The sequence below is a fragment of the Hipposideros armiger genome, unplaced genomic scaffold, assembly GCF_001890085.2.
Source record: "Hipposideros armiger isolate ML-2016 unplaced genomic scaffold, ASM189008v1 scaffold_147, whole genome shotgun sequence".
NCBI lineage: Eukaryota > Metazoa > Chordata > Mammalia > Chiroptera > Hipposideridae > Hipposideros > Hipposideros armiger.
In genome coordinates, this window is record NW_017731497.1 from 2,812,829 (window position 1) to 2,819,189 (window position 6,361).

Here is a 6,361-nt window from a genome sequence, read left to right on the forward strand (position 1 = left end):
CTCGAAAAGCACTGGAGGCATACCGGGAGGGACTGAACTGTCTGGCTGCAGAGCAAGGGCTGGAGGGGCAGCTCTCTCTGGGACTGGAGTGCAGGCCATTGTTCCTTTGTTGAGCTCTCCCGCTACCCAACAGACAGGCACAGGTGGATGCCAAGTTTGAGTTTCCATCAACCTGGCTAACACTGCTCTTGTCCCACCTTGGTGATTCTCTGAGACCTCACCCCACCCAATTCACACCCTCAGCCCGAACCTCTTTCAGAGCCCAATCCACACAAGCACAGCCTGGACCCATGCTGCAGACTCCTAAAATCTTACAAAGGTTCACAAATCCCAAACAAGCAGTAGCTGGCCTCAGAGTGCCCTGTACCTCTTGCTATAATAAGTGAGCCCAAGCCCGGCACTAGCTGGCCTCTGTTCACTATATAACCAATCCCAAGTGCCTCTAAGCCCAGGACGGGCAGCTCCCAACTGCAGATCACTTTTCTAGCTCCTACCAGGTGGCCCCAGGCCAGGGATAGGCAGTCGCTGACCTTGGCCTGCACCAGAGCCCCTCCCAAGAAGTCTCAGGATCAACAGGCCTGGTGGCCAGCTTCAGACTACTCCACAGCATCACCCACTTAGCACCACAAATGATACACCCAAAGCAGACTCAACAGGCACCAGAGCCCCACTAAAGCAAATCCTGCTACATGGGGTCAGCCCCTATACAACAGCTTGTCCGCTGTTGTCACAGCCAGCCCTCACAGCCAGTCAGCCACAGGGTCAATCCCACCCATGGATGTGCCATCAGCAATCAAGGCTCAACTAAAACAGGAGGGCACACACAACCCACACAAGGAACACACTTGGAGAACCAGGCTCAGATAAACAGAGAGACTGTGCCACTGGGCCCCACAGGATAACTACAATATAAGACCACTCTACCAAGACTGAGAGACATAGCAGATCTACCTAATACATAGAAACAAACACAGAGAAGCAGCCCAAATAAGGAGACAAACATATCCCAAATGAAAAAACAGGACAAAACTCCATAAAAAGCAAAATGAAGGCAAGCAATCTACCAGATGCAGAGTTCAAAACACTGGTTATAAGAATGCTCAATGAACTTAAGGGAAGAATAGATTATCTCAGTAAGAACTTCAACAAAGAGACAAGAAACATTAAAAAGGAGACAGAAAACAAAAAAGAACCAGTCAAATAAAGAATACAATAACTGAAATGAAGGATACATTAGATGAAATCAACAGCAGATTAGATGAAACAAAGGACTGAATCAGTAATTTAGAAGAGAAAATAGTGGGAAACACCCAATCAGAACAACAAAAAGAAAAAAAAATTTTTTTAAATTAGGATAGTTTAAGGGACCCCTGGGACAACATCAAGCATACCAACATTCACATGATAGGGGTACCAGAAGGAAAAGAGAGTGAGCAAGAGATTGGGAACCTATTTGAAGGAATAATGACTGAAAACTTCCCTAACGTGGTGAAGGAAATAGACAGACAAGTCCAGGAAGTGCAGAGTCCCAAACAAGATGAGCCCAGAGGCCTACACCAAAACACATCATAATTAAAATGCCAAAGGTTAAAAACAAAGAGAGAATCTTAAAAGCAGCAAGAGAAAAGCAGTTGGTGGGGGCCAACCAAGTGGCTCAGTTGGTTAAGGGCTCGTTCAAGAGTGCAAGCTCTGAGCAACAGGGTCGCCAGTTCAATTCCAGGCCCGAGCTGAGCTGCTGCTGAACTGCCAACAGGTGGCAGGATGGCTCAGCTGAAAAAAACAGAAAAGCAGTTGGTTACCTACAAGAAAGCTCCCATTAGACTGTCACCTGATTTCTCAATAGAAACTTTGCAGACCAGAGGGATTAGCACAAAATATTCAAAGTGATGAATAGCAAGGACCTACAACCAAGATTGCTCTACCCAGCAAAGCTATCATTTAGAATCAAAGGACAAATAAAGAGTGTTCCAGACAAGAAAAAGCTGTGGAATTCATCACCACCAAATCTGTATTACAAGAAATTTTAAAGGAACTTCTTTGAGAAGAAGAAAAATAAATAAATAAATAAATATAAGAAAATATCGAAACAAACAAAAATTCTCACTGACAAAGGCAAACACATAATAAGAGCAATGGATCAACAAACACAAAAGCGAGTACAAAGGTTAAAAGGCAAAAGTAGGAAGGTCATGTGTAATTACAACAGTAAATTAAAGGATACACACACACACAAGAAGTAAAAAATAATTATAAAAGCATAAATGTGGAGGGGATGAGTACAAATGGCAGTGATTCTAGAAAGTGTTCAAACCTAGGGACCATCAACATAAAATAGACTGCTACAAACAAACTTGGCATATAAGAAGCACATGGTAACCACAAAACAAAATCTACCAGAGCTACACAAAAATAAAGAGAAAGGAACCCAAACACAACACCACAGAAAGTCATCAACATACAAGACAGCAAGAGAATAAGAAAGGGGCCAGCCGAGTGGCTCAGTTGGTTAAGAGCTCGCTCAAGAGTGTGAGCTCTGAGCAACAGTGGTTCGAGTCCCAGCCCGAGCAGAGCAGCCGCTGAGCTGCCAACAGGAGGCAGGATGGCTCAGCTTAAAAAAAAAAAAAAGAATAAGAAAGGAACAGAGAACTACAAAAACAATTGGAAAACAATAAAGTGGCAATAACTACACACCTGTCAATAATTACTTTAAATATAAATGGATAACATGCTCCAATCGAAAGATGAATGAATAAAGATGTGGTACATACATACAATGGAATATTACTGGGCCATAAAAAAGAATGAAATTTTGCCATTTGTGACATGGATGGACCTAGAAGGTATTTTGCTAAGTGAAATAAGTCAGACAGAGGAAGACAAATACTATATGGTTTCACTTATATGTGGAATCTAAAAAACAAAATAAACAAACAAAACAGAAACAAAGTCATGCAGAGAACAAACTGATAGTTGCCAGATGGGAGGGGGGCTGGGGAACTAGGTGAAATAGGTGAAAGGATTACATACAAATTGGCGGTTATGACATAGTCATGGGGATGTAAAGTACAGCTTAGGGAATATAGTCAATAATATTGTAATAATCATACATGGTGTCAGGTGGGTACTAGGACTTATCATGGGGCTCACTTTGTAAATTATGTAAATATCTAACCACTATGCTGTACACTTGAAACTAATATAATACTGAATGTCAACTGTAACTGAAAAAGTTAAAAGCTATGTATATACTGGGAGTGCCAAAAAAATGTACACACATGACTTGTATTCATCTTTTGTTTAGTATATATTTAGTATTAAATTTTTAATACAGTTTTTCCTTTCTTAAAATGTGTATACTTTTTCTGTCAATATACGAATATTGTGTGTGTGTGTGTGTGTGTGTGTGTGTGTGTGTGTGTGTGTGTACCTTTCCTTGATTTTTCCCTCTTCCCCTTCCTCATGTAGCTCATCGGTCACTAAATTCTGTTTGCCCAATTCCTAAATCTCTCTTCAGTTTGTCTGCTTCTCCCCAGACTCCTGCTATCTCCCTAACTCAGGCCACCGGCATGTATATCTGCAGTACGCCAGACATGTCCTGTCTGGAGTCCCATTTTCCATATCTGTACAAAGGAGATCTGATCACGTCACTCCCCTAGGTAAACCCAGGACTTGTGAACTCTAACTTGCTGGCCTTTCCAGTCTTATCTCTCATTCATCTCCTCACATTCCTGGGACATCCTGAATTACTTTCTGTCCCTTAGAAATGCCCTGCTTTCTTTCACTTTGAGGCCTTTCCACTTGTCCTTCCATTTCTTCCCTAATTCCTAGCTTTGCTAACTTCGAAGCTGAGACCTGAATGGGTGGTGTTATGGTTACCAAAACCTCCCAAGTTTGGATTGTGTGCCTTCTTTCCCCCTTCCTGCATGTTCTCATAGCACCCTATACTTGCCTGTCTGGCTTCCCCACTAGACTGCGAGCTCCATGGAAACAGGAGCACATCTATTTCATTTGTATATTAGCAATGCCTAGCATTGTGCCTGATACTTAATAGGCTTTCAAGATGCATTTTGAATGAACGAATAAGTGGTTGAGTAAATATAAATCTATCAGCACTACCAGAAGAAAAAGCTCAAGTGAATTCATTAGTCTGTTGTGAATTACTGGAAGCTATGTCAAAGCCTTACTTGAACTGCTAAAATGTCATATTGCATTTTGCCCCCACCCCAACACACACCCAGGTCAGAGGAATTCTCAGCAGTCTATATTCGTATCTATAGTATGCCTCGTTCCCTCAGTTACCTTTTAGGAATTTAACTCCCAACATCACTTAGCACCTTAGGTTTTTAAGTCTTTGAGGGGAAACCAATAGTAAGTTCACAAAACTTAAGCAGTCAGTAGCACTGTTGCTTAGCCTCAGATTCCTCACTTGTAAACAGAATTGTTGAAATCAGTGTAAAAGTGCTTTTTAAACAGCAATGCATTATATAAATGTATGGAGCCTTATTCAGAGAAAACTTGAAATAAGCTTTTCTAATAAATAACAATGAATGCTGAATATAGATGACTGTTTTACTGGTGATTTTGCCAGTTTGGTCTAGTTGCTTCCTTCTGTTCTATTCCAACAGACATCAGCTAAAGATGTCTTCACAGGTGGGTGGTTAAAATTGGGGTAATTGAATTATTAAAATAGGGTTAAAAGAACAAGTCATATTTTGAAGTCATGGCAGTAATTATAACTTCTAAAAACCAGAATAGTTGCTATAATTGACTATTAAATTTAGCTCCAAGCTTCCTGGGAGTCAAGGTAAGGCCTGAGTATGAATTAGCTCTCAGGCTACAGATACATATTTGTCAGGAGAAATGAAACATTTTTCTAGCCCTGAACTCAAAATAGTAAAGCATGGATCTATTAGAGATATTGAACAATGATAATGAAACAGTTTTATAAAATATGCAGGAAAAATGTGTAGTTGGCCATTCCTTATATAAAAATCTTAACTTATGCCAAGGACACGAGTGCATTATGCTTCTGTGAAGGCATGTCTATGTGGAGCTGATATAATGGAATTGAATTTGATAACTTTGATTCAGGATAGAACCAAAAGAGTATATCTAGTGGTGATTTCTCTCTACTACTTTGAACTGTTGTCTCAACCTGAGTTATGGGTGCTGGATAAGACATTTCAAAATGAAGCAGTATTCTGTGGAGTAAATGGAAAATATGTTTATTTTAAATGGGCAAAAGTGATATTTTACCGTAAGAATTAAATACCTGTAGTTGCATCATTTAAAGGCCTATTTTCAGAGGCGACTCACAAAACATCTACAATTAGGTCCCAACTTTTGTCTACTGGTATTTGTCTTTTCAATGTTATTTTCCAAGAGCTTTAGTTATGATAGACATTAAGGAATGAGTAGGAATGGCTAATGCGCAGATAGCACTTCACTGTACAGGCACAATCTTCAAAATTAACCCAGGAGGTATTATTATTATTCCCATTAAACATGAAGAAAAATCTTAGATGTGAATGATCAGTGAAATTAACCTTTTGGTTTTCATTTTTAAATTTCTCAGAAATTGTGAAATTAGTATAAAATAGCAAATGTTGGTAAGTTCCACTTTTTTAAATCATTTCATTCATTTAAGAGGTATTTAGTGAGTGGAAACAACAAAGAACAAAACAAAGCCCGTGCCCTCCGAAAGTTATTTTTAATGGGGGAGACAAATGAGCAAGTAAAAAAAGAGCAGGAAGATGTTACCATCACCATACGGTGATCAGAAAATGCCTTCGAAAACAACTTTTTTTAAGACTTGGGGTGGGGGGTGGGGGAGTGGGGAGAGGAGTTGTTGGGGATGCAAAACCAGCCAGCCAAAACAACCCTGAGGACAGCTTTTACTGTCTGTGAGTTATCGTTTGGGTCACCGCTATCCCAGCTTAGGTTTTATACCAATAGAAGTTCCCGCAACTATGCAAATAAAAAAAAGCACCTTGCTTTAGAAAAGACTTATTTAGCGATGGAATCCTGTCTCGGTCCTGCCCTGTTTCTCTTTAGTTGATGTGGCATCCCCCCGTTCCGGCTCCTTTCGGGACCGGGGATCTCTCCTCCTCTTAGCCACATCGCAACCAGCTCGGTGGCCTGATCAATGTGCAGCTGTGGTGAGGAGAAGGTGTGGGGGGGTGATACGACTCCCGCCTTAAAGTCGCCAGCTAACGCCGCCTCGGGATCCGGAACTGCAGCTCCGCCTGGCGCGGCCCCAGACGCAGGGTGGGATCCAAGGCTCGGCGGTGAGGCCCGCGCTCCGCCTCCAGCCTGTACGCCCCGCCCCCCGCCGCGCCCGCTCCGCCCCGCCCTCTCCGCG